This window comes from Hyperoodon ampullatus, assembly GCF_949752795.1.
Source record: "Hyperoodon ampullatus genome assembly, chromosome: 7".
Taxonomy (NCBI): Eukaryota; Metazoa; Chordata; class Mammalia; order Artiodactyla; family Ziphiidae; genus Hyperoodon; species Hyperoodon ampullatus.
In genome coordinates this window covers 415,739-427,245 of record NC_136920.1, presented here as the reverse complement: position 1 = coordinate 427,245, position 11,507 = coordinate 415,739, and positions in this window count along the sequence as shown.

The following is an 11,507-nucleotide window of genomic DNA, read 5'->3' as shown; positions in this document are numbered from 1 at the left end:
AATGCTCCATGCCCTTGTCATCACAATGCTCCATGAAGCCTCTCATCACATTGCTCCATGCCCTTGTCATTGCAAACCTCCATGATCCATGTATCACAGTGTTCCGTGCCCTTGTCATCACAATGCTCTATGCCCACTCTCATCACAGTAATCCATGAAAGTTTTCAGACAAATGCTCGATGCCCTTGTCATCACAATCCTCCATTGCCCATGTCATAACCATGCTCCTTGAACCCTGCCATCACAATGTTCTACGGTCTTGTCATCACAAGGATCCAATACCCCTGTAATCACAATGATCCATGCCCCTTTTCATCAGAATGCTCCATGAGAATTGTCACCAAAAGGCTCCATGGTCCTCTCATTACAATGCTCCAGTACCTTGTCATCACACTGGTCCATGCCCACTTGATCAAAAGGCTCTGTGAAATTTGTCACCACAATGCTCCATGAAAATTTCATCACAATGCTCTTTTACCCATGTCTTCACTATGCTCCATGCCTTTGTCAGCACAATGTTCCATGCCCTTGTCATCACAATGCTTCAAAACCCCTGCAATCTCAATGCTCCATGCACCATTTCATCAGTATGCTCCATGACCCTTGTCATCACAAGGCTCCATGGCCCTCTCATCACAATGCTCCAGCACCTTCTCATCACATTGCTCCATTCCCTTCTCATGACAATGCTCCATTACCCCTGTCATCACAGTACTCCATGAACATTTTCAGCCAAATGCTCCATGACCTTCTCATCACAAAGCTCCATGACCCATGTCATCACAATGCTACATGACCACAGTCATCAAAATGATCCATGCCACTTGTCATCAGAATGTTCCATGTGCTTGTCATCCTAATGCTCCATGACCCCTGTAATCAAAATGCTCCTTGACGCTTGTCGTCACAGAGCTCCATGACACTTGTCATCACAATTCTCCATGCCTTTGTCAACAAAATGCTACATGACCTTGTCATCACAATGCTCCACGCAATTGTCATCACAATTCTCCTTTACCAGTGTCATCACAATCCTCCGTGACCCTTGGGATCACATTCTTTCATGCCCTTGTCATCACAATGCTCCGTGATTCTTGAAATAAAAATGATCCATGACCTGGGTCATCACAATGCTCCAAACTCTTGTGATCACAATGTTCCATAACAATTGTCATCACAACGCTCCATGATGCCAGTCATCACAATACTCCATGCCCTTGTCATCAAAATGCTCCATGAACTTTGTCATCACAATGCTCAATACACTTGTCATCACAATGCTCCCTGACACTTTTCGTCAGAATGCTCCTTGAACCCTGTCATGAAAAGGCTCCATGCCCTTTTCCTCACAATGCTCCATGCCATTGTCATCACAATACTCCACAAGCTTGTCACCAGAATGCTCGATGACCCTTGTCATCACAATGCTCCATGATCCCTGTCATCTCAATGCTCCATGACACCTGTCATCACAATGCTCCATGCCCCTTGTCATTACAGTGCTCCATGACGCTCGTCATCAAAATTATCCATGGTCTTCTCATCACAATGTTCCACGGTCTTGCCATCACAATGCTCCAAGACACTTCTCATCACAATGTTACATGCTCTTGTCATCACAGTTCTCCATGCACTTGTCATCGCAATGCTCCATGACCCCTGTCATAGAAAGCTCCATGTGCTTTTCATCACAATGCTTCAGGAACTTGTCATCAAAATTCTCAATGGCCCTTGTCATCACAATCCTCCATGCCCTTGTCATCAAAATGCTCCATGACCCTTGTCATCACAATGCTCCAATCCCCTGTCATCACAATGCTCCATTAACTTTGTCATCACATTCCTCCATGACACTTGGCATCACAATACTCCATGCCATTGTCATCACAATGGACCATGACATATGTCATCACAATGCCCCCAGACCCCTGTCTTCACAGTACTCCATGACCTTTTCATCTCAATGCTCCATGCTCTTCTCATCAGAATGTGCCTTGCCCACTGTCATCACAATAAACAATGAAACTTGTCAGACCAATGCACCATGCCCCTGTCATCAGAATGCTCCATACCCTTGTCATCACAATGTTCGTGACTCCAGTCATCACAATGCTTCATGAGCTTTGTCATCACAATGATACTTAACCTCGTCATCACAAGGCTCTGTGACCATTGTCACCACAATGCTCCATGAACATTTCATCACAATGCTCTGTGACCGTTTTCATCACAATGTTCCATGAATTTGTCAGCACAATTCTCCATGACCCTTGTCATCACAATGCTCCATGCGCTTCTCAGCACAATGCTCCATGACCCATGTCATCAAAATGCATCATGCAATTGTCATCAAAATGCTCCACAGCCTTGTCATCACAATGCTCCATAAACCTTGTCATCACAATGCTCCATAAACCTTGTCATCAGAGTGCTGCATGCACTTCTCATCAGAATGCTTTCTCACCACTGATATCACAATGTTCCATCAGTAGTCATCACAATACTCCCTCACCACTGTCATCACTATTTTCCATGACCTCTGTCATCACAATGCCACATGCCATATCATCACAATGCTCCATGACACCTGACATCAAAATGTTCCATATCTTCTCTCATCAGAATGCTCCATCACCCTTTTCATCACAATGCTCCAAGACCCCTGACATCACAATTTTCCATAACCACTGTCATCAAAATGTTTCATGACCCTTTTCATCAAATTGCTCCATGACCCTGTCATCACAATGCACCATGTCCATCACCATAATGCTACATGCTATTGTAAACACAATGAAATCAATATGCTCCATGACCTCTGTCATCAAAATGCTCCAAACCCTTGTGATCACAATGTTCCATAACCATTGTCATCACAATGCACCATGACGCTCATCATCACAATTATCCATGGTCTTCTCATCACAGTGCTCCATGACCTTTGTCATCACAATGCTCAATACACTTGTCATCACAATGCTCCCTGACACTTGTCATCAGTATGCTCCTTGAACCCTGTCATGACAAGGCTCCATGTCTTTTTCTTCACAATGATCCATACCATTTTCATCACAATGCTGCAAGACCCCTGTAATCACAATGCTCCATGACCTTTAATCACAAAGCTCCATGATGCATGTCATCAGAATGCTCCATGGCCTTCTCATCACACTGCTCCATGTCCTTGTCATCACAGTGCTCCAAGATCCCTGTCAACTCAATGTTCTGTGACTCCAGTCATCACAAGGCTTCATGACATTTGTCATCACAATGGTCCATGTCCTCGTCACACAGGGCTCTGTGACCTTTCTCACCACAATGCTCCATGAACTTTTCATCACAATGCTCTGTGATCCTTGTCATCACCATGCTCCATGCCTTTGTCAGCACAATGCTCCATGACCCTAGTTATCACAATGCTCCATGCGCTTGTGAGCACAATGCTCCACAACCCATGTCATCACAATGCGCCATGCGCTTGTCATCACAATGCTCCACATCCTTGTCATTACAGTGCTCCAAAAAACTTGTCATCACAATGCTCCATGCACTTCTCATTAAAATGCTCTCTCCCCCCAGTCATTACAATGTTCTATGATCCCTGTCATGACAATGCTACATGAAATTATCATCACAATGCTCCATGAACCCTGACATCACAATGTTCCATAACCCCTGTCATCAAAATGCTCCATGACCCTTTTCATCACAATGCTCCATGACCCCTGACATCACAATGTTCCATAACCACTGTCATCAAAATATTCCATGATACTTTTCATCAAATTGCTCCATGACCCTGTCATCAAATGCTCCCTGCCCCTCTCATCACAATGCACCACGACCTTGTCATCAAAATGCTCCATGAACTTTGTCATCACAAACTCCATGACCCTTGGCATCACAATGCTCCATGCCATTTTCATCACAATGCTTCATGACCCCTGTAATCACAATGCTCCATGCACCTTTTCATCAGAATGCTCCATGAGACTTGTCATCACAAGGTTCCATGGTTTTCTCATCACATGCCCAAGGACCTTGCCATCACAATGACCCTTTACCCTGTCATCACAATCCTCCATGAATATTTTCAGCCCAATGATCCATGACTTTCTTATCACAATGCTCCATGACCATGTCATCACAATGCTTCATGACCACTGTCATCACAGAGCTCCATGACCCCTGACAACACAATGATATGGGAATCTTGTATTCAAATTGCTCCATGACCCTTGTCATCACAATGTTCCATGCCCTTGTCATCACAATGCTCCATGAAGCCTCTCATCTCATTGCTCCATGCCCTTGTCATTGCAAACCTCCATGATCCATGTATCACAGTGTTCCGTGCCCTTGTCATCACTATGCTCTATGCCCACTCTCATCACAGTAATCCATGAAAGTTTTCAGACCAATGCTCGATGCCCTTGTCATCACAATCCTCCATTGCCCATGTCATAACCATGCTCCTTGAACCCTGCCATCACAATGTTCTACGGTCTTGTCATCACAAGGATCCAATACACCTGTAATCACAATGATCCATGCCCCTTTTCATCAGAATGCTCCATGAGAATTGTCACCAAAAGGCTCCATGGTCCTCTCATCACGATGCTCCAGTACCTTGTCATCACACTGGTCCATGCCCACTTGATCAAAAGGCTCTGTGAAATTTGTCACCGCAATGCTCCATGAAAATTTCCTCACAATGCTCTTTTACCCATGTCTTCACTATGCTCCATGCCTTTGTCAGCACAATGCTCCATGACGCTTCTCATCACAATGCTCGATACTCTTCTCATCACAATGATCCATGCCCTTGTCATTACAATCCTCCATGACACATGTATCAAGTGTTCCGTGCCCTAGTCATCACAATGCTCCATGCCGAATCTCATCACAATAATCCATGAAATTTTCAGACCAATGTTCCATGCCCTTGTCATCACAATGCTCCATTACCCCTGTCATAACAATGCTCCATGACCCCTGCCATCACAATGTTCCACGGCCTTGTCATCCAAAGCTCCATGACCCTTGTCATCATAGTGCTCCAAGACCTCTGTAATCACAATGCTCCATGCCCTTGTCCTCACAATGATTCATGACTCATGTCATCAGAATGCTCCATGGCCTTCTCATGAAAATGCTCCATTCCCTTGTCATCACAATGCTCCAGGAACCCTGGATTCACAATGCTCCATGCCACTTGTCATTACAGTTCTCCATGACGCTCGTCATCACAATTATCCGTGAACTTCTCATCACAATGCTCCACGGTCTTGCCATCACAATGCTCCATGCCCTGGTCATCACAATGCTCCATGTCCCATGTCATCAAAATTCTCCACGTCCTTGTCATCACAATGCTCCATGACACTTCTTATCACAATGTTACATGAACTTGTCATCACAATGCTCCATGCCCTTGTCATCACAATGCTCCATGACTCTTGTCATCACAATGTTCCAAGCCCTTTTCATCAAAATGCTCCATTACCTTTGTCATCACAATCCTCCATGACACTTGGTATCACAATGCTCCGTGCCATTGTCATCACAATGGACAATGACATATGTCATCACAATGCTCCCTGAAAACCTGTCTTCACAATACTCCATAACCTTGTCATCACAATGTTCCATGCCCTTGTCATCACAATGCACCATGCCCACTGTCATCACGATAATCCATTAACCATGTCAGACCAATGTTCCATGCCTCTGTCATCACAATGTTCCATGCCCTTGTCATCACAATGCTCCATGACGCCGGTCATCACAATGCTCCATGCCCCTTTTCATCTCAATGCTCCATGAACACTGTCATCACAATGCACCGTGCCCATCACCATAATATTTCATGCTATTGTCTTCACAATGAAATCAAAATGCTCAATGACCTCTGTCATCACAATGCTCCAAACCCTTGTGATCACAATGTTCCATAACACTTGTCATCACAATGCCCCATGAGGCTGGTCATCACAATTATCCATGTACTTCTCATCACAATGCTCCATGATCTTTGTCATCAAAATGCTCAATACACTTATCATCACAGTGCTCCCTGACAGTTGTCATCAGTATGCTCCTTGAACCCTGTCATGACAAGGCTCCATGAATTTTTCATCACAATGATCCATTCCCTTTTCATCACAATGCTCCAAGACCCCTGCAATCACAATGCTCCATGTACTTGTCATCACAAACCTCCATGACGCATGTCATCAGAATGCTCCATTGCCTTCTCATCACAATACTCCATGCCCTTGTCATCACAATGCTTCAAAACCCCTGTAATCACAATGCTCCATGCACCTTTTCATCAGAATGCTCCATGACCCATTTCATCAAAATGCTCCATGACCCCTGACATCACAATGTTCCATAACCCCTGTCATCAAAATGTTCCATGACACTTTTCATCAATTTGCTCCATGGCCCTGTCATCACAATGCTCCCTGCCCTTCTCATCACAATGCACCACGACCTTGTCATCAAAATGCTCCATGACGTTTGTCATCACAAAGCTCCATGACCCTTGGCATCACAATGCTCCATGCCATTTCATCAGAATGCTACATGAAACCACTCATCACATTTCTCCATGCCCTTGTCAGCACAATGCTCCATGACGCTTGTCATCACAATGATCGATACTCTTCTCATCACAATGCTCCATGCCCTTGTCATTACAATCCCCCATGACACATGTATGACAGTGTTCCGTGCCTTAGTCATCACAATGCTCCATGCCAAATCTCATCACAATAATCCATGAAATTTTCAGACCAATGTTCCATGCCCTTGTCATCACAATGCTCCTTTACACCTGTCATAGAAATGCTCCATGACCACTGCCATCACAATGTTCCACGGCCTTGTCATCCAAGGCTCCATGACCCTTGTCATCTTAGTGCTCCAATACCCATGTAATCACAATGCTCCATGCCCTTGTCGTCACAAAGATTCATGACGCATGTCATCAGAATGCTCCGTGGCCTTCTCATCCCAATGATCCATGCCCTTGTCATCACAATGCTCCAAGACCCCTGTAATCACAATGCTCCATGCCCCTTGTCATTACAGTGCTCCATGACGCTCGGCATCACAATTATCCGTGATCTTCTCATCACAATGCTCCACGGTCTTGCCATTACAATGCTCCATGACCTGGTCATCACAATGCTCCATGTCCCATGTCATCACAATTCTCCACGTCCTTGTCATAACAATGCTCCATGACACTTCTTATCACAGTGTTACATGATATTTTCATCACAATTCTCCATGCACTTGTCATCACAATGCTCTATGTCCCCTGTCGCAGCAAGCTCCATGCGCTTGTCATCAGAAAGCTTCACGACGTTGTCATCAAAATTCTCAATGGCCCTTGTCATCTCAATGCTCCTTGACCCTTGTCATCACAATGTCCCAAGCCCTTGGCATCAAAATTCTCCATTACCTTTGTCATCACAATCCTCCATGACACTTGGTATCACAATGCTCCATGCCATTGTCATCACAATGCTCCGTGACTCCAGTCATCACAATGATTCATGATCTTTGTCATCACAATGGTCCATGCCCTCGTCACACAAGGCTCTGTGACCTTTGTCACCACAATGCTCCATGCCCTTGTCATCACAATGCTCCATGCCCACTGTCATCACAATATTCCATGAAACTTGTCAGACCAATGATCCATGCCCTCTTCACACAAGGCTCTGTGATCTTTGTCACCACAATGTTCCATTAACTTTTCATCACAATGCTCTTTGTCCCTTGTCATCACACTGCTCCATGCCTTTGTCAGCACAATGCTCCATGGCACTTGTCATCAAAATGCTCCATGTGCTTGTCAGCACAATGTTCTTTGACCTTTGTCATCACAATGTGCCATGTGCTTGTCATCACAATGCTCCACATCCTTTTCATCGCTATGCTCTATAAAACTTGTCACCACAATGCTCCATGCACTTCTCATCAAAATGCTCTCTCAACACATATAACACAATGTTCCATCACTAGTCATCACAATACTCCCTCACCCCTGTCATCACATTGTTCCATGACCCATGTCATCACAGTGCTACAGGCCGTTATCATCACAATGCTCCATGACCCCTGACATCACAATGTTCCATAACCCCTGTCATCAAAATATTCCATGACACATTTCATCAAATTGCTCCATGACACTGTCATCACAATGCTCCCTGCCCTTCTCATCACAATGCACCACACCCTTGTCATCAAAATGCCCCATGCCCTTGTCATCACAATGCTTCAAAACCCTTGTAATCACAAAGCTCCTTGCACCTTTTCATCAGAATGCTCCATGACGCTTTTAATCAAAATGCTCCATTACCCCTGACATCACAATGTTCCATAACCCCTGTTATCAAAATGTTCCATGACACTTTTCATCAATTTGCTCCATGACCCTGTCTTCACAATGCTCCCTGCCCTTCTCATCACAATGCACCACGACCTTGTCCTCAAAATGCTCCATGACCTTTGTCATCACAAAGCTCCATGACACTTGGCATCACAATGCTCCATGCCATTTCATCACAATGCTACATGAAACCTCTCATCACATTGCTCTATGCCATTGTCAGCACAATGCTCCATGATGCTTGTCATTACAATGCTCGACACTCTTCTCATCACAATGCTCCATGCCCTTGTCTTTACAATCCTCCATGACACATGTATCACAGTGTTCCGGGTCTTAGTCATCACAATGCTCCATGCCGAATCTCATCACAATAATCCATGAAATTTTCAGACCAATGTTCCATGCCCTTGTCATCACAATGCTCCATTACCCCTCTCATAACAATGCTCCATGACCCCTGCCATCACAATGTTCCACGGCCTTGTCATCCAAGGCTCCATGACCCTTGTCATCACAGTGATCCTAGAACCCTGTAATCACAATGCTCCATGCCCTTGTCGTCACAAAGATCCATGATGCATGTCATCAGAATGCTCCGAGGCCTTCTCATCACAATGCTCCATGCCCTTGTCATCACAATGCTCCAAGACCACTGTAATCACAATGCTCCATGCCCCTCTTCATCAGAATGCTCCATGAGACTTGTCATCACAAGGATCCATGGTCTTCTCATCACAGTGCTCCAGGACCTTGTCATCACAGTGCTCCATTGCCTTGTCATCACAATGCTCCTTGACCACTGTCATCACAATACTCCATGAATATTTTCAGCCCAATGCTCCATGACCTTCTCATCACAATGCTCCATGACCCCTGTCATCACAATGCTCCATGACCCGTCTCATCACAATGCTCCATGACACCTGTCATCACAAAGCTCCATGCCCCTTGTCATTACAGTGATCCATGACGCTCTTCATCATAGTTATCCATGGTCTTTTTATCACAATGTTCCACGGTCTTGCCATCACAATTTTCCATGCCCTGTTCATCACAATGCTCCCTGTCCTATGTCATTACAGTTCTCCACGTCCTTGTCATCACAATTATCCGTGACAATTCTCATCACAATGTTTCATGATCTTGTCATCACAATTCTCCATGCACTTGTCATTGCAATGCTCTATGAACATTGTCATAGCAAGCTCCATGCACTTGTCATCACAATGCTTCACGACGTTGTCATCAGAATTCTCAATGGCCCTTGTCATCACAATGCTCCATGTCCTTGTCATCAGAATTCTCCATGACCCTAGTCATCACAATGTTCCAAGTCCTTGTCATCAAAATGCTCCATTGCCTTTGTTATCACAATCCTCCATGACACTTGGTATCACAATGCTCCATGCCATTGTCATCACAATGGACAATGACATATGTCATCACAATGCTCCCTGACACCTGTCTTCACAATACTCCATGACCTTGTCATCACAATGTTCCATGCCCTAGTCATCACAATGCGCCATGCCCACTCTCATCACAATAATCCATGAAACTGGTCAGACCAATGTTCCATGCCCCTGTCCTCACAATGCTCCATGCCCTTGTCATCACAATGCTCCATGACCCCTGTCATCACAATGCTCCGTGACTCCAGTCATCACAATGCTTCATGACCTTTGTCATCACAATGGTACATGCCTTCGTCACAAAAGGCTCTGTGACCTTTGTCACCACAATGTTCCATATCCTTGTCATCACAATTTTCCATGCCCACTGTCCTCACAATAATCCATGAAACTATTCAGACCAATGATCCAAGCCCTCTTCAAACAAGCCTCTCTGATCTTTGTCACCACAATGCTCCATGAACTTTTCATCACAATGCTCTGTGTCCCATGTCATCATAATGCTCTATGCCTTTGTCAGCACAATGCTCCATGACACTTTTCATTAAAATGCTTCATGCGCTTGTCAGCACAATGCTCCATGAAAAATGTCATCACAATGCGCCATGCGCTTTTCATCACAATGCTCCACATCCTTTTCATCGCTATGTTCCATAACATTTGTCATCGCAATGCTCCATTTACTTCTCATCAAAATGCTCTCTCACCACATATAACACAATGTTCCATCACTAGTCATCACAATACTCCCTCACCCCTGTCATCACAATGTTCCATGACCGCTGTCATCACAATGCTACATGCCCTTATCATCACAATGTTCCATGACTCCTTACATCACAATGTTCCATAACCCCTGTCATCAAAATGCTCCATGACCCTTTTCATTACAAAGTTACATGACCCCTGACATCACAATGTTCTATAACACCTGTCATCAAAATGTTCCATGACACTTTTCATCAAATTGCTCCATGACCTTGTCATCACAATGCTCCCTGTCCTTCTCATCACAATGCACCACACCCTTGTCAACAAAATGCTCCTTGACCATTGTCATAACAAAGGTCCATGACCCCTGGCATCACAATGCTCCATTCTATTGTCATTACAATGTTCCATGAACCCTCTCATCACATTGCTTCATGCACTTTTCATCCCAAATCTCCATGACGCTTGTCATCACAATGCTCGATGCCCTTCTCATCACAATGCTCCACGCCATTGTCATTACAATCCTCCACCATCTATGTATCTCAGTGTTCCGTCCCCTTTTCATCACAATGTTCCATGACCACTCTCATCACAATAATCCATGAAAATTTTCAAACCAATGCCCCATGTACTTGTCATCACAATCCTCCATTACCCCCATCATTAAAATGCTCCATGACCAATTCCATCACAATGTTCAACGGCCTTGTCATCACAAGCCTCCATGACCCTTGTCATTACAAGGCTCCATGGCCCTCTCATCACAATGCTCCAGGAACTTCTCATCACATAGCTCCATTCCCTTCTCATCACAATGCTCAATGACCCCTGTTATCACAGTACTCCATGAACATTTTCAGCCAAATACCCCATGAGCTTCTCATCACAAAACTCCATTACCCATGTCATCACAATGCTACATGGCGATAGTCATCAAAATGATCCATGCCACTTGTCATCAGAATGTT